We start from the raw sequence: 19,665 nt of genomic DNA, 5'->3' as shown, positions 1-19,665 counted from the left end.
AATCGACCCCAGGACTTATTCTTTGTAAGCCTGGTACTTATCCTATCAGTCAATTTTGCCCAACCGCTAAGTTATGAGGACGTAAACACACCAACATCAGTTGTCAAAGCGATGTTGGGGGGGGACAAACACAGATACACAAACATATACACACACACACACATACATATATATATATGTGTGTGTGTGTGCGTCTGTGTGTGTGTGTGTGTGTGTGTATATATATTTATATATATATATATACATACATACATACATACATATATATATATATATATATATATATATATATATATATATATATATATATATATATATATACGACGGGCTTCTTTCAGTTTCCGTCTACCAAATCCACCCACAAGGCGTTGGGCGGCCCGAGACTACAATAGAAGACATTTGGCAACGCAGTAGGACGGAACCCACAACAATGTGGTTGGGAATCAAACTTCTTACTACACGGCCACGCCTTTCTTTCTGAGCCCTTTCCAGTGATATTAGGCAGCGAATTAGAATAAAAGTTAGAGTATGGGCAAAATATATTTCCGATATTAGTTCCAGTTCACTGCACTCTGAGTTCAAATCTCACCTAGATCAATTTTTAGTTGGTAGTAAGGAGTAGCTAGGAAGGTAGAGGACGAATTCAAAAGGGGACTTGGAATTGGCGGAGCGCGTCAGCTTTTTAGAGGCCTGCACGCCACAAAACTGCAGCTCCCCCTTTGCCAGCCGGTTTGATGACAATATCTTCATGGTGTCTGAGGCACCAGTCGGCAAAGAGTTCGGCTTGGGTGATGTTAATATGTCGAAGTGCCTCCGGAAGTTGAACCAGTCTAGGCTCGATAACGCAGAACGCAGATAGGCAAAACGCAGTTGTTAGAATGTCGTTCTAAATACATTGCGCTATTTGTTCCAGCTCATTTTCTAAGTTTTCCGACGGAAGATTTGATCGGCCGACCGATTTAATACCACCACTTGATTTTCAGTTGCCTTTAGTGAGCATCGCAGAGTTGCAGACATTTGAGCTAGGTTTCTAGCTTGAATATAACTTCATTCAAACAGACGCGGATGTCCTAAAGAAATGGAAAACCATTGGTGCATTTTTCTTTCTTTTACTAAGCAAATAAAAATTATTTATGTTGAAATAAATAAATTCATACTTGCTATATTAAACATCTCAGGCAGTCTATGTTCGTATGTATGTATGTATGTATGTATGCATATATGTATGTATGTATGTATGTATGTATGTATGTATGTATGTATGTATGTATGTATGTATTTACGCATGTGTTTATGTATGTATGTACGTACATACATACACAGACACAAGTATATACACAGACACAAGTATATACACATACACATATGCACATACGTATATACATATATATATATATATATATATATATATATATATATATATATATATATATATATATATATATATATATATATATATATTATATATATATATATATATATATATATATATATATATATATATATATATATATATATATATATATATATATATATAGTACACAAACACACACACACACACACACACACTCACAAACACATTCAGCACTACGAACTCCAATCACTCCTCCATATTAGTGAAAGATTTTTCCCTCGTTGGCGGTGCCATATAACAAGCGCCAAACGACAATGATTGGCTATGTTAACTACGTTGTTTCGCTTTTGCTCCTTATGTAAATAATATTACCTTGAACGTTGGTAAAGAAAAATAATAATAACAGATTTCAAATTATGGCCCAAGGTCACTTATTCTCTTATTCTATCAAGGTCAGCAATAATGAGGGGAAAAGCAAATTGCTTACATTAACCCCAGCATATCACTGGTATTTTATATTTATCGTCCCCGAAAGGTGTTATTTGAATTCACAACGCAAACAGCTGGAAGAAATGCTGCAAATCATTCTGTCGTATGTGCTAACGATTAATGCCAGCTGACATTCTTAATAATAATAATTTCAAATTTTAACACAACGGTTTTGGGAGAGAAGTAAGTCTATTGCATCGACCCAAGTGCTCAAATGGTACTTATTTCATCGACTCAGTAAGGTGTCCGACTAACCTTTCAGTCTGGTCCAATACACCACCTCTGTCACTAATGTCACCAGACTGTCCATATCGACTAAAATAATGCGACGTGACCATCTTCACAGTCGACTCAACCGATAGCCGGATCCAGCCTGCACACGGCAGTTGGTGCACGAGATAAACGCACAAGTCAGCAATTCTCGAGCACTGGATGACTGCGTGCAGAACAATTTCGTCGTTCTGCGTACATTTCGAGCTAGTCCGGCTGACGGCACCTCCATACCTGCAAAGTCTATTTCGAATCGGCAGTACCAGGCCATAGACTTCTGGAAAATCACCATGAGCTCTGGCCCGAAAGTCCACCGGAATAGACGAGCCAGTTCATTCTCACCGACGCCCAGTGTCTCCATGAGAATGATATCACTCCTACCCGTTTCTAAACCTCTATAGAACGCCAAAGTCTAACTTCCACCGACCGCATTGCGTGACAGGAAGAGAGCTGTGAGCGCCTGATGACACTCTAGGTACCGAGCATCTTGCTTTGGTCTACGCTTGATGCAGTTCTGCAGCTCAATCAAAGAAACGAGCTGCAGGAAAGCGAGTTTGATAAAAAGTGACCATACTTGCCCGGTGTCAAGGAACCGTTGGAGATGTCGCAGCCTCATGTCTACCTATCATCAGCCACAACAGTTCTCCAGTCAACGGGCATTGACTGCAAATGAAGCGCCTGACCAGCTTAAACCATTCCTTCCACAGATAGCAGAAGAGTCGGCTCTTCATTCTAATCAGGCGTGAACTGGAATAAGTCGCGACAGTCAAGCAGTAGTATATGACGAAGGAGATGTACGTTTTCGAATCTCTGCCCGACCTTTCAACTAAAACTTTCTCTCAGAAAATTTCTAGATGAGATGGGTTACCCTTGTCACTTCGTCCTAGTTTCTCTCCACTTGGAAGTTTCAACCAAATCAGACCTCGAGAAATTTAACCGGTATATTCGTCCAGCGTCCTACGATGCTATTATATGACATTGACCTGCCTCTCCAAGTACAAAACTGCAACCCTCTGACTTTTCTTGGATGATTTTTGCTCCAGTTACCTAGTATTCCTTTACAACAGTGCCGATCAGATCTTCAGTAAAGCTCGTAAAGCAAACCATTCAAGCCAGATGATTTTGTCTTTCACGCAACCAAACATAGCTTCTCATATTTCCGCTGCTGTTATCGGTTTTCGCAACAATTTGCCTCTCTTGCCGAGAGACAAGGCAGGCCGTGGATGTAGGTAGTGAAATCTTATCCTGAGTTCCAGCCCACCATTCATCTCAAACAATCGAGTGAAGTGCTGCTGAAAAGCCTCATACATTTGCTTAGATCGAGCCACATGCACCCAACTGTAGTTCTGTTTCCATGTTATGCCCTGTCAATCGAGCCCATCGAGAGGCTTTCGTCCCCTCGTGTCTTAGAGTATGTGCACAAGCTCTGAAAATGAAGCCTTCGTGCTTCGTGTTGAAGAACTGATCAAGGGTCAATATCGCCAAGAGAACATCGATTGTGAAGCATTTCTCTAAGAACCACTTCCAAGTCCCTAAGTCTTCCTCTATTCAATTATTCTCTATCACTACAACCTTATTAAACCTAATTGATTCAAATTTAATTAATCTTTTCAAGGCGAACTTTCATTTATTGTTGACGATTGACCTCATCATCGCCTGCTTAACTAATTGACTAATCCGTGCCAAGTAAGCTTGGCACACCGGGGGTGACACGTTCAGCTTTCAGTAACCGGGTCTCTGCCTACGAAGGCTATCTACGGGTGTACAGATCAAGAATTTGTGTAGCTGACTGTTTAAAATAAGGACAACCTATATTATCACTATCTACTGACCTACTGAATACTCTACTTAAAAACAACCTAGATGTCCCAATGTGCTCTGACCAGCTCCACTCTGGCACATTCTAGAAATCCATTTGGTATCTGTCAGACATTTTAAAGTGTCTGAGCAGATTAGCGTGTCTTTTCTACACGCCCCTCTCCTATCAGCTAACCCGATACAATCCAAATGTTCCAGTCGCCTAATAGCAACAAAGGAATGGGTCGTTTCTAGGTAAATCTCCAGATGCTTAAAAAAATTGGCTTTCCACTCCTACCGGAGCATAAACAGCGACTAGTCTGAAAGCACCCACTTCGCTTCTGTTCTTTGTAATGCATGTGCATGGTGTACACTTATCAGACGGGTAGTCATGATGGTTATGTTGTGCTTCTTATATTTGTAACCCCAGCAATACTTTGATGGCATGTACTGCTCTCTCACTCGATAATAATAATAATAATAATAATAATAATAATAATAATAATAATAATAATAATAATAATGATAATAATAAAGAGGTCAAGAAAGCTCCTAACAATGCATGGAGCCCATCATACACGTGCATTCGGGCTAGTCCGGCTGACGGCATCTCAATACCTGTAAAGTCTATTTCGAATCGGCAGTACCAGGCCATAGGCTTCTGGAAAATCACCTTGAGCCCGGGACCGAAAGTCCACCGGAATAGATCGCCTCTACAGGAAGAAAGCAAATGGAGGAAGAGAACTTATAAGTGTGGAAGACTAGTGTCAGTCAGGAACGATGGAGTATTGAAAGTAGAGAAACAAAGAAAAACAAAGGAAGAGGTACAAAAGGGACATGAAGAAGAATTACGCAACAAGGGACTACACAATAAATTCCATATTGCTAGAAAACATAGGCGGGATTGGCTGAAGAAAAGAACACTAAAAAGGAGAACAAGAGCACTAACTGGCAGCGCAAGACCAAAATTTAGCCACGAACTGGAGAGTCAACTTTAGGAATGAGCAAGTGTTTCTGCTGGGCTGCATCTGTAATAGAGTGGATGTAACCATTGTCCATATCCCGAACGAATGTCCTAGACTTTCCCAAAACCACTACAAGTTGTGGCGAGAGGACCAGGTAGCGAAAGTGCTACATTGGAAACTGTGCGAAAAGTGGAGGATAGAGAGAGGCAAGACGTGGCATGAGCACAAACTGCAGAGAGCGGCAGAGTCGGAGACTAGCAAAATCTTCTTGTATTTCCCCAATCCAAACAGATCAGGTGCTAGAGAATAACAGACCGGACCGAGTGGTGCTGGACCAAGTGTACCACATATGTTATATGGTTGACGTTGCATGCCCCTTTGACCCACGAATAGTCAAGGAGGAAGGCGAAAAAATAGATAAATATAACCCTCTTAAGTACGAAATAGTACGGCTGTGGAAAATGAAGGTGAAGATAGTGCTAATTATTGTTGGGTCCTTGGGAACAGTATCAAAAGGCATCAAGGGGAATATAAAGGAAATTGGAACAGAGTGCCCAGTAGAACTATCACAAAGTTCTGCTTCGTTGGCTCGGCCAGAATAATCAAGAGAGTATTAGATAACTGAAAAGAATGCATTGCATGGTACCGTAGGCTGCAGGTAACAAGCTCGCTACGCATGCAAGACTCTAGGAGTTCCAACAAAACCTGTGATAAAAAGGAAATAATAATAATAATAATAATAATAATAATAATAATAATAATAATAATAATAATAATAATAATAATAATAATAATAATAATAATAATAATAATAATAGGGTTCAATACCACCCAATCTGAAAAAAACATCTGAAAACCTTACAAATACCCTACAATCTAGATGTATTTCAAAAGTCGGCATTACTTGGAACTGCATGCTTATTGCGTAAAGTACTGTCTATCTGAGGTCCTTGTTGTGACTTGACAAACAACACAAAACCCCGGTAGACACAATATCTTCAATCCACAACCTCACGATATTGTATACTGTGCGACGTTTATAATAATAATAATAATAATAATAATAATAATAATCATAATAATAATAATAATAATAATAATAAATACTGTCTATATGATCTCAAATTTTAAAACAAACACAATTTTCTTATGGTTTCTTAAACATTCACTAGAACAAAACTGTACAAATCCAAATATATGGTACCCTAGGCATAACACCTACATGAACTTCTAACTTGTTGTCTCTTGAGGTCTCTGGGTGAGACTTGGATCCTACATGTACAAATGCAAAGCAAAAGTCAAACATAAAATAATAATAATAATAATAATAATAATAATAATAATAATAATAATAATAATAATAATAATAATAATAATAATAATAATAATAATAATAATAATAATAATAATAATAATAATAAAAGGAATATATTCACAGACACGAAAGGAATATATTCACAGACATAAAAGGAATATATTCCCAGACACGACAGAGCTGGGACCTATATACACTGGAAGCTATGCCAACACTATGGAATAACAACAGAAAAAAGATGGTATAAACACACGCCAGAAAAGGTCACAGAAAACGAGAAAGCAACCATACTCTGGGATTTGCCAATACACACAGATAGAGAAATTAAGGCAAATAGACCAGATATAGTTGTCAAAGATCATGAAGAAAAGAAATGCTTTCTAATTGATGTATCAATACCAGCAGATGACAACGTTTCCCTAAAAGAAATGGAAAAACTTTCAAAATACAAAGACCTGGAAATAGAGGTAACTCGAATGTGGAATCTAAAAACAGAAACAATTCCTATCATAGTAGGTGCCTTAGGTATAATAAAAAAATATTCAGACAAATACATAACAAAAATACCAGGACTTACAAATATATATAACATACAGAAAATTGCACTACTGGGTACTGCACACATTCTACGCAAAACACTTTCAATACAGTAAACATAAGAGCACCACAGCACATACCCAAGGCGCACAGAGCTGCGCTCGGCGGTGAAGTGAAAGCACGTTATAAAAATAAAACTAGTGAACAATAATAATAACAACAACAACAACAACAACAACAACAACAACAACAACAACAACAACAACAACAGCAGCAGCAGCAGCAGCAACAACAACACCAGACACGGTAGATTATTCAATTTACTTACCGCAAAAAATTGCCTTCAGAACAATAATCAGCAAAAAATCGATTTCATACTCAGCATATGGACGCCAACTTATAGAACTGAAAAAAACTACTTGACATTTACGCATTTCTCCACAATTTTAGAAGTGTAAATGAAGTAAAATGAATTGAAATAGAAATTAAAACTGAGTTCTTAACCTTCGGATACATAATATCACAGTAATTGTAAAATGTCTTGAGATTGTTTAAAAGTTTAGAAGTTTCATTCTACGTTTTATATGCGACTTCTAAACGATTAAAAGAAAGAAGTTCAGTAAGAGATCGTTCTTTTATCTTTAGCCTCAGATCGTTCCCTATCAAATAGATATTTGATCAAAGGTATTCCAACGGGATCTATCCATCCATTCCACTACTCTTGACTTAGACTTAAGACGGTCAAGTGTGACTTGAAGACAATTTATTTTATTTCTTGCTGGTCAACTGACCACTTATAACTTTTCTCGTTACCTTTGAACACTCTGGTAATCATTTTAACTATGTTGATAGTATAAAAGTTAAATGAAAATGAATTTCCAGCGTATTTTCAGCACAGAAATGAGTTCACTATTAGCATTAGTCTTCAATAGTTTGTGATAAAACCCTGAATTTCTGTATAAATGTGTCTGTGTACAGCTTTACAAGCATCAGTATGCATGGCATTATTAAGTTTCATTTCAAGATTTCTTGCCACTATAGTGCGATTTCTAACCTAGATTCAAGGTTCCTTCATTTAAATTTCAACATCAACAACAGGGTATTTTTGTATGTATGTATGTATGTATGTATGTATGTATTATGTATGTATGTATGTGTGCAGATTTGTGTTTTGCTTGATGCATGTATTCTCATTTATTGCTTTATGTGTGTATTCTCATGCATTACTATATGTATATATTCTCATCCATTGCTTTTTGTGAGTATGCATGTTTTTATGTATGTATGTTTGTGTGTATGTATTTGTGTGTACGTGTGTATGTATGTATGTGTACCCGTGTATGTTTTTCGTCTATCCACAGCTCAACTCTGATCAGTAAATCTAAGATTAAGAGCTCTTCAACAATGATAATCCCATTTTTCTTGGTGCATCTAGGATTACATGTATTTAATGCATTCTTCCATTTATTGAAAAAAGTTATTGCTTGAAAGAAAATCGACACTTTGTTCACTTTTTACTGAAGGTTAAGCGATCAGATATAAGCTCCAAATGAAGGTTTTCTGTATGTAAACATATGCGAATATACATATACACACGCTTGAAATAAAATTGTATGTGCACACATACGCACATACACATACACACACAGACGCAGACACACAAACACGCACGTATACATACGTATATATGCAAATATATACACTTAGATATGCATATGTCTATATTTTAAATATATATATATATATATAAAGAAAAGCTATTTTCCATATATATGTATGCATATATATATATATATATATATATATATATATATATATATATATATATATATATATATATATATATATATATAAAACAAATAATAAATGAGTATATGCATATATACGTACAAGTATGTGCATACCTACATCTACCTGTATATATAGGTGCATATCTGGGTACAGGACGTTGCAAACAAAACGTAGACAAAAAATAATAATAACCAGAGTACAGAAAACACACAGGCCACATAGAGAACATTTTCCTTCATCAGCTGCCACCATTCTAACACAGGCGACACACACATAAAGAGATCCATCCATACATCCATCTATACATACATACATATATATATATATGTACATATATATATATATATATATATATATATATATAATACAAAGAATATATATACATGTATACACACATATATGTACATACTTACATCTACATGTGTATATACATGCATATCAGGGTACAGGACGTTAGAACAATAAACTACAGACAACGGAACGAACACATAGGAAAACGGAAAGCCACTTGGAATATCCCTTCATCAGCTGTCTCTATTCTATCTAGACGTTTCGAAGACAAGACAGAACGTACTCTAGAATAGTCTCTTCCTGAGTAGTGGATCAACCCACTACACAGAGGATTCCAAGGTGGCAAACACAAACCAAGACAGGAAAAAATGGACAGTGAAAACAACATTCAAAAGCCGTACGGCCAAACGCAAATCTGAGGTAGAACGCTAGTAGTTCGTCTTGCCTTCACAGCGGCAGGAGTGAAAAGAAAGTTGACCACAGGTCACACGAGAGCAGAGAGGATGGTGGAGGGAGGAAGTGGAACAAGGAGGAAGGGACAGAAGCAGTGAAGTAGAGGCCAGGACAGCAGGGTAGATAGGAAGATAGAGGAAGACAGATAGATAAATAGATAGAGAGGATGGTGGAGGGAGGAAGTGGAACAAGGAGGAAGGGACAGAAGGGTATAGCAGTGAAGTAGAGGCCAGGACAGAGGTATAGATAGAAAAATGGAGGAATACAGATAGATAAATAGATAGAAAGATAGATAGATAGATAGATAGACAGATAGATAGATAGATAGATAGAAAGATAGTCACGTCAGAATAATAGTAGACTTACTTGCAAAATAGGACGTGTGCGTTCAATAATGTAATAATACAAAGAATATATATACATGTATACACACATATATGTACATACTTACATCTCTACATGTGTATATACATGCATATCAGGGTACAGGACGTTAGAACAATAAACTACAGACAACGGAACGAACGCATAGGAAAACGGAAAGCCACTTGGAATATCCCTTCATCAGCTGTCTCTATTATATATGGGTAAAGAACTTTACTTTTATACATGTTTCGTTAAATGTACGACTATGTTCAAGTTTTATTGTTTTTATTTTATATTTTTCATATTTTCTCATTAGCATTTTAGGGGTGATTTTGTACAGTAGTGTTTCTTAATCCATTTCTGACGTTTGCAGAACTTTACAATGAGACAGTGAAAGTTTAGGAACGTGGGATATGGACTTAGGAATTCTACTGGTCCAAATTGATGTAAAAAAAAAAAAACTAATAAAAACATGAAAAATATAGAAAAAAAAGACAAAATTGGAATATAATCGTGTAGTGAATGAAACACATGCACGCATTCATATGTATATACACACTTGCATATATGTGTCTGTGTGTGTATGTTGTTTTTTTTTGGGGGGGGGGGGGTATAAGAGATTATATAAATGAAAAACTTCTTGTTCCCTTGTCGAGTATGTAATTTCTTATTATACTCTCTTCACCCGATTATCTACCTAAACTGTAAACGCGAAACTTTCCGTCCCTGCCTTTATGAACAGAAATATGTACTTGGATACAGGCGGGTGCTATTGCGAATATAGAATACTGATAGTGATACTTATATGATACACTGTTATAGATTCATTTCAACCGATTTATCCATTCTGTTTCCGACACGAGAGTTTAGTGGCAGGGTAGGGTGGGGAACAATCTCAGCACTCATGAGAAGGGCTAGTAGGAAGAGTAGGGCCGTGCCTCTTTGCCACTGGAGGTCTGTCTCTGCTTAGCGGATAAAAGAGTTATACGAATGAATTCTCTTCACCCGGTTACCTACCTAAACTTTGGGCGCGAAATTTTCCGTCCCTGCCCTCATGAACAGAAATATGTACTTGGATACAGACGGATGCTATCACGAGTATGACATAAGAACTTTTACCATCAGTAATACTCATTACTAAAATCTAAATCTTCAGCATAATGTTTGTCACACAGAATTTATTACATATAAGCACACACTTACACATACACGTAAATCGCCATATGTGATTGTTTTTGCCCTAACTTTCGTGTTTTAAATCGACTAGAAAAATTAACTGAAATGGATCTATAACTACTATATTGTATAAATAATTATATACATACATACATATATGCATGTGTATATGTATGTATGCATATATATATATATATATATATATATATATATATATATATATATATATATATATATATATATATACATAAATACTGTTGTGTCGACTCCCCCAAGCGAAGAAGTAGGATCGCCCAAGACATATAAATAGAGGTAATCTAGCCGTGGTAGAGGAGTTGAATAGCCGTCGTGTAGCGGTTGAGTAGAGATCAGCTGAAGGTGCTAGATAGCAGTAGCTTGAGACATAACACATACATATACATACATGTATATGCATATATATGCATGTATGTATATTATATACATAGATATGCATATGCACGTATGTACATATATACATACATACGCACATGGATATATGTGTGTGTATTAATATTTATACTATATATATATGTGTGTGTGTATATATATTACTTCACTATTTCAAATAGGTAAACGCTGTAGTCATCGACACTGCCAATATTTCAACGAAAAAAATAAACATGACGATGTTTTTCCATGACTCACCATTCAAATTGAATTCTGCTGAACTAATTATATTAAGAGAGAAAACATATATTCGTTATTAAACAATGTTTTATGTATGAAGGCGCTATAAGGTTATAGTTTCTAGAATTGCTAGAAGAAAACCATGATGTTATTAATATTTTGATGTCAGAAGAAAGTTTACCGGGAAGTTGTTACTATGTTTACCAGCACGTTTGTTGTTGTTGGTGGTGGTGGTGTAATTCTAGTTTGTTGTGTTTCAGGCCTTGATAAACCATTAACAAACAGAAACAATCATTAGTTTTTATAGAGAGAATATCTAGAACAATGATACCCAAAGTCTTTTACCATTTCCTATGAAAGTGGAGGCGGTTAATTTGTGGATTCGGTGTCTCTATTAATTACGTCTAGTAATTAAATCTGGTTTGCTTTATTAGCTTGTGTGCAGAGAGACTCGACATGTTCTAGAAAATATTTGACACTATTTGTCCCGCAACAAAATTCCGGGGACTCTACTCTACCTTCATTTCCCTTTTAAAGTTGATAATTAGTAACATAAAATATTTTCACGTATGTTCTCTTTCTCTTTTTAATTTTGAATAAATTTTAACCAGTCACTGGCTTTGTAGCAAAAGTTGTGAAGGAAAACGTCTAGTTCTGTTATTCATCCTTTAAATCTTAAGGTTCTGCAGACTTTTAGACTTCCAAATATCGTGAACATTTGTAGTGTATGAATTAAAGATTTGCGTGCTCTCACTGCGAAACCAAGTTCAACCATACATTATTTAGATTATTTACATTTGTCCTCATCATGTTTGTTGTTAACACGACGTTTCGGCTGATAAACCCTCCAGCATTCATCAGGTGTCTTGGGGAAATTTCGAACTTGGTTTCTCATTCCTAAGGTATTTTTGGATGCTATTATTATTATTCAGGTCACTGCCTGGAATCGAACTCGGAATTTTGGGGTTAGTAGCCCACGCTCTTAACCACTACGCCATAATTTGCTCCAGACTCTAATAATAATAGGTATGACAATGAAACTTTATCTTTGCTACTGGTTCTGCAAACTCCTTGCCAATGGTCTAGGGATGCCCTCTTTCTTTTGTATTCTCCTAAACACATTCATTTTCAGAGAACAGCTAATTTTCCAGGACGGAACATATGTTTTCCTTGTGGTCCCACTTAAAAAATATCTGTTTTAAATCGGTGGCCGTTTTAATTTTTAAGTTCTACCAATATTCCTTTGACCCACCGTTCTCAATACAGTGAACTTCATCTATAGTGACTTCTTTTGTTTATTTGTTTGTTGTTGTTTTTTTTGTTTTGTTTTTTTAATTTTTTGTTATTCTGGATTCTGAATTCGTTTAATCGCATCTGGTGACTAAATCAGTCTTACTGAATTGGCTCGTGAGCAGAGACTCGACATGCCCTTATGTATGTATTTATGTATGTATTTATGTATGTATGTATGTACGTATGTATGCATGTATGTATGCGTATGTACGTATACGTATGTACGTATACGTATGTACATATACGTATGTATGTACGTATACGTATGCATACATACGTATACGTATGTATGCATGCATATATGTATATACGTATGTATGTATGTATGTATGTATGTGTGTATGCATGCATGCATGTGTGCATATATGTATGTATGTATGTATGTATGTATGTATGTGTTCGGAAAAAAATGGTACAGAAGAAGACACACCAGACACACACCAACTAAAACCGTTGTTTGTATTCGGTTCACGATCATATGGACATGAGTACGATTCTCGGCGGCGCGTTGTGTCCTTGAGCAAGACACTTTATTGCACTCAGCTGGCAAAAATAAATAAAACCGATAATTCAAGGGCCAGTCTTGTCACATTCTATGTCATGCTGAATATCCCTGAGAACTACATTAAGGGTACGCGTGTTTGTAGAGTGCTCAGCCACTTGCACATTAATTTCACGGATAGGCTGTTCTGCAGATCGGATCAACTGGAACCCTTGTCGTCGTAACCGAGGGAGCGCCAGGTTATACATGTAAATAAATATATATTAATAGATAGATAGATAGATAGATAGATAGATAGATAGATACATCCATACATACATAAATACATACATACATACATACATACATACATACATATACACACATACGCACACACACATACGTACGCACACACATACATATATATATTGTTGTGTCTGGGGAGAGTAATACTGCCTTAATATAGCACACTCACCAGTTCAATTTCCACTCTCATTTTATTTATTTATTTATTTATTTATTCGTCGCTGTATTGAGACCGTAATCTATTGATACGGTCGCAAATGCAGCGATGAAAAAGCTTTGTGGAATAAAGAAATGAATAGATAAATAAATAAATAGATGAGTGGAAATTGAACCTGTGAGAGTGTTATATCAAGGCAATATGAGTCTCCTCAGAGACAAAAGAATTTGTTTCAACGCACGAATTCACATAATGAATCCTGCAAACTAGAAACAAAAACGAAGCATATCTATATGTATGTATGTATGTATGTATGTATGTATGTATGTATGTTAGTATGTATGTATGTATGTATGTATGTATGTGTGTGTGTACGTATGTCTGTATGTATGTGTCTACGTATGTATGCATGTATGTATGCATGTATGTATATACATACTTATATATATACATATATATATACATATATATATATATATATATATATATATATATATATATATATATATATATATATATGGGAGAATATACAAATAATAACAACAGACGAGGACAGGTGGTGTAAATAACAAAAGTATATATTAGTATGACGCTCGGGAATACGGAAAGTCTTTGACGTTTCGAGCTACGCTCTTCAACAGAAAGAATACGGAGACAAGGAGAAAAACACGGAGAAAAAAAATTGAATAGTGTTCAGTCAACGGTCAATCATAATAATGGCCGATCATAACAATGGCTGACCGGAAGTTAGAAATTCTTATTTCAGGAGAGCTAAGAAAGGGGGAGATAACAAACGGTGATCGGGAACGAGGGGCTGTGTGTGGGAGGTATAATGCTGGTGATCTTGACGCATGTAGTGTGAAAATGGGGAAGGGAGAAAGGGAGAAAGTAGTTGGTCAGTTGTAGTGTGTGCGTGGTGTGATGCGAGGGTATAGGTGTGGTGTGATGTGAGGGTGTTGGGAGGTGGGGAAGGCATGGGTGGAGTGTGGGTTAGGCTGAGGGTGGGGTAGAGGTAGGGGTATGTGGGTAGGGTGGGGTATGTGGGTAGGGGTGGGTGGTGGGTGTAAGGAATTGGATGGGGTGGAGTGGGAAGGTAGAGTAGGAGTGTGTTGGGGTGTGGTGGGATGAGCTTATGAGGGGGTGTTGACGAGGAGGGAGAAGGGGAAGGGGAAGGTGGATGTAAGAGAGGGGGAAGATGGGTATGGGAGGGGAGAGGAAGAGAGGAGAGAGGGTGGGTATAAGAGAGGGAAGGTGGATTTAGAGACGGGGAAGGTGGGTATGGGGGGAGAGAAAGAGGGGAAGGGGGTATGGGGGAGAGAAAGAGGGGAAGGTGGGTATGGGGGGGGGGAGAAAGAGAGGAAGAGAAAGAGAGGAAGAGAAAGAGAGGAAGAGAAAGAGAGGAAGAGAAAAAGAGTAAGAGAGAGGAAGAGAAAAAGAGTGAGAGAGAGGGAAGAGGGGTATGGGGGGGAGAAAGAGAGGAAGAGAGAGTGAGAGAGAGGGGAAGAGAGTGAGAGAGTAAGGGTGAGAGAGTAAGAGAGTAAGAGTGTAGAGAGTAGGAGAGTAAGAGTGTAGAGAGTAAGAGTGAGAGATGGGGGAGTACGAGAGAAGAGAGTGAGAGAGAGTAGGAGAGAGGAGAGAAAGAGTAGGGGTGAAGAGAAGTGGGAGTGGAGAGAAGTATGAAGAGAGGTGAAGAGACGTACAAAGAAGTAGGAGTCGGAGCGGGAGGTGGGAGAGGGGGGAGATGGGTGGTAGGAGGGAGGGGGGAGACAGGAGGAGGGGGTTAGATGAAGAGTGGAGGGGAGTTGAGCCCATGTGGCGCAAAGGAGCGAAGATAGAAGATTAATCCCTGTTCACGGCGCAAACGGGAGTCCGGATGGCCCCTGTGCATGGACAATCCAAACACAGACAGGTGTTGCCGCAAGGAGTGGCCGGCAGAACGGAAGTGGCGTGACACCGGGGTGTCATTGCCGACGTTGATATCTCGGAGGCGTTCCGCGAATCGGTCGGCCAGGCGGCGCCCCGTTTGTCCGATGTAAAGAGATTGGCAGAGAGAGCAGGAGAGGCAATATATGATGTTGGTAGACGTGCAGGTGAAGGAGTCGGTGATGCGATAGGGTCGGTGATGGGTGCTGGTGAGGAGGGTGGTGTTGGAGAGGTAAGAGCAAGTGCGGCAGCGTGGGCGGGAGCAGGGGAACGAGCCAGGTTGGGAGGTTGGGTTGGGGAAGAAGCTGTGGACCAAGAGGTCCCGTAGGTTGTGGGCTCGTTTGAAGTAGGGGAGGGGTCGATTAGGGAAGATGTGGGAGGTGGAGGGGTCGGACTGGAGGCGCCGAAAAGCTCGGAGAATGGAGCGTTGGAGGGGTAGGGTGGTGGGATGGTAGGTGAGGGGAAAAGGGAGGCGGGAAACGGCAGGGCGAGTTCGGGGGGAGAGAGCAGATGCACGGTCCACAGAACGTGCTCTGGCAAGGGCGGTGTGGATGGTGGTGGGTGGATATCCACGCAGGCTAAAGTGGTGAGCCATGAGTTGAGACTGAGTCTCAAAGTCATGGCTGTCGCTACACAGTCTGCGTAGACGGAGGAATTGGGAATAGGGGATGGAAAGTTTTGTGTGTCTAGGGTGGGAGGAGGAGAAGTTGAGATAGGAGTGTGAGTCTGTGTGTTTGTAGTGGATGGAGGTGCTAAGGGCGGAGTGGAGGATGCTGACCGAAATGTCGAGAAAGGGGACAGAGGTGTCAGAGACAGTACAGGAGAAGTGGAGGGCAGGATGGAAAGACTGAACGAAAGAGAGGAACGAGTCAAGATGTTCGCGGGAGAGTGAGGTGGCACCGATACAGTCGTCGAGGGCGGTAGAATGAGGTATCTCGAAGTTGACGGAGAACTTCGGCCTCGTAGAGGTCCGCGCGCCATACTACCACGGCTCCACCCTTATCAGCCGGTTTTATGATGATGTCCGTGCGGCGTCGGAGGGATCGAAGGGCCGAGAGTTCGGCTGGGGAGATGTTGAGTCGAGATGGACGCCTGGAAAAGTTAAACCGGCCCACAGCGCGTTGGCAGGCGCCCGCGAAAAGATCAACTGCCTGGAACTGGCCAGGAGCAGGCGTCCACTGGGATGGTCAGTGAAGCAGTCCTCGTTGGGTGCGGGTGGTGTGTTATGGAAAAGCGCACCCAACCTAACGCGGCGCACAAAGCTGTGGACATCAGCACGGGTTTGAAATTCCTTGCAGGATGGAGTCAGTGGGATGAAGCGCAGACCCCTATTGAGGACGGAGCGCTCCGCCTCAGAGAGAGGAAGATCTGGGGGAATGGTAACGACAGGCTGAAGTAAAGTTGTAAGATGCTGCACGGATGGAAATATATATGAAAGAAGGTTTGAAAATGCAATTTTAAAGATGTTTATTTACTTGACCGGTTTCACTTTTTTAGAAAGACGATCAATTTCTAAAAAAGTGAAACCAGTGAAGTGAATAAACATCTTTAAAATTGCATTTTCAAACCTTCTTTCATATATATATATATATATATATATATATATATATATATATATATATATATATATACACGGAGATGTACTTGCATAGGAAGTGACCTGATCTGAGATTGTGTGCTGGAACGAAAACAATTGCAGCGTGGAAGGTGTTTATAAGCCATTTAAAATAACACACAAAATCCGTTAGATTCACTTCAACATTTAAATTTAATTTGTCAAAATATTTTCGTCGCTTTGAGGCCGCGACCTATTCACTGACAAAATTCTGTGCTGCATCTGAGAAAGTAATAGTTAGTTCATGGTATATACGTACGTGTGTATGTATGTATGTATGTATGTATGTATGCATGTATGCATGTATGTATGTATGTATGTATGTATGTGTGTATGTGCGTGAACATGTGTGCGCGTATGCATCTGTGTACATGCGTATGCATGTGTGCATGCCTATACGCATGTATGTATATATGTATATATGTATGTATGTGAGTATGCACGTATGTACTTATGGATGTACGTGAGTAATAGGGTAAGTGTGTAGACGTGTTTGTGTGTGTGTGTGTGTACATATGTATGTATATGTGAACGTATATTTATGTACTGATATGTGCATCAGTTCGAGTTGTATACATGACTGTTACTTTGTTGAAGGTTGTATATACGCACACATATACATATGCATATACACATATGTAAACACACACACACACATATGTGTGTGCGTGCGTTTGTCCCTCTCACCATCGTCTAACGGTGAATTGATACAACGTCTTAGATACATATATGTACTTATATAACCTTGCTTATACATATATATACAAGTACACACAATCATAATGACACTCATACAAAATGCTTAGCGACATGTCGTCTGTCTTCTTTCTCAGTTCAAATTTCGCCGAGATCGACTTTGACTTACATTCTTTTAGGGTCGAAAGAGTGTGTACCAGTTGAACACAGGGGTCAATGTAATTGACTAGATTTCCCCCGCAAAATTTCAGGCCTTGTGCCTGTCGTGCAAATAAGTTTTTGAATAAATGTGTTTGTTTTTATTTCAATCTATTTTAAATCTGTTCTATATTTAAGAGATGAGGAATTATGTTCATTATTTACATAATTTACATTTGACGGTTATTTGTCCTCATTTTGTTTGTTGTTAACACCAAACAACTGTTAACAACAAACAAGATGAGGACAAATATCCGTAAAATGTAAATGATATTTTGAATCAACCCCTATTTTCAATGACAGTCGAGCAAATTTTTTAGTCAAATATTTCTTTACACTAAATCCTACACAGAAAAGAAGACTCGTGAGAGCAAGATTTGAGAATTATTTTCATAAATACAAGAAAGATCGGAGAGGTGGAATGCGGGATCCGTAGAGCATTGTAAAAATGGCTTATGTTTTTAGTTATAGTGTTTTAATTCTAAGTTCAAACCCCTTCGAGATGAACTTTAACTGTCAGTCTTCCGTGGTCGATAAAATAAAGCTCAAGGATCGAAAAAGCAGTATTACTACCAATAAGAAAAGTAAATGCTATGATTAATTTTGATTAGATACAGATACAATATAGTTTTGTTAAGATATACATAAAAATAATCAGAAACCAAAGTGTGTCGAAGTATCGTTTATTCTGTTTCAATCATTTACACTGTGAGGGAGAGTACGATCGGCCATTTATACCCACAGTCTCGTTTACTGCCTAACTGAAAGTTCCTTCGCTGCAGACCAGCTCGATAGCAAGCCTGCAGTGAAGGTCCTTGTCTAAAGTTTGTCTGTTATAAGCTCATGAGCAGTGCCCTAAGTTGAAGAAATTATTTCCCCCCGTATAAAGCTTTCGCACTCCTTTATAGGTCCTTAAATGCTCTCTCTCTCTCTCTCTCTCTCTCTCTCTTTTTCTCCCTCTCTCTCTATCTATCCATCTATCTCTATCTATTTATCTACCTATCTCTGCTTCTCTCTCTCTCTCTCTCTCACTTCTGTCTCTCTCTCTCTCTCTCGCTTCTCTCTCTCTCTCTCTCTCTCTCTCTCTCTCTCTCTCTCTCTCTCTCTCTCTCTCACTCTCAGGAGGTAAGTCACTGATTGTGACCCATTATAGGACAGGACTACCAAGATTGGTGGGATGAAGGAAGTAGGGTATTTATTCTCAAACTAGAAATCTGACATGAAAACTTGCAATAGACTTCTCTCCACTAAGGACATTCAAGATATCAGATGATAGTATTAAACCTAGTAGCGGTTTTAATCTACCAGCCAAGTAGGCTATAGCGAGATTTGATCTCGAAATACAAAATACAAAAAAAAAAAAAACGAAAACCGATAGGCATTCGATCTGGCGTTCCACAAATCTATCACCCTAAATTTGGTATTTTCTTAGCAAGTTTTGAACTCAGGGAGTCGCAATAAATATTACAAGGAATTCAATCTGATGTTGCAACAACTGTGCCAGTTCGTCTCCGTATATGAATCAATGGATGATTAAGACTCAA

General features: G+C 38.6%; 1 protein-coding gene across 1 annotated transcript in view; it reads left to right on the top strand.

The window, feature by feature from the left end:
* The window catches only part of LOC106875923 (dopamine beta-hydroxylase), a 64,908-nt gene that overhangs the window by 8,266 nt on the left and 36,977 nt on the right, over window positions 1-19,665 (top strand). The gene's annotated exons all lie outside the window — the stretch shown is intronic.

This window comes from Octopus bimaculoides, chromosome 1 (assembly GCF_046866305.1).
Source record: "Octopus bimaculoides isolate indiv1 chromosome 1, ASM4686630v1, whole genome shotgun sequence".
In the NCBI taxonomy this organism is placed as follows: Eukaryota; Metazoa; Mollusca; class Cephalopoda; order Octopoda; family Octopodidae; genus Octopus; species Octopus bimaculoides.
This window is presented reverse-complemented; position numbering and strand designations above follow the sequence as displayed.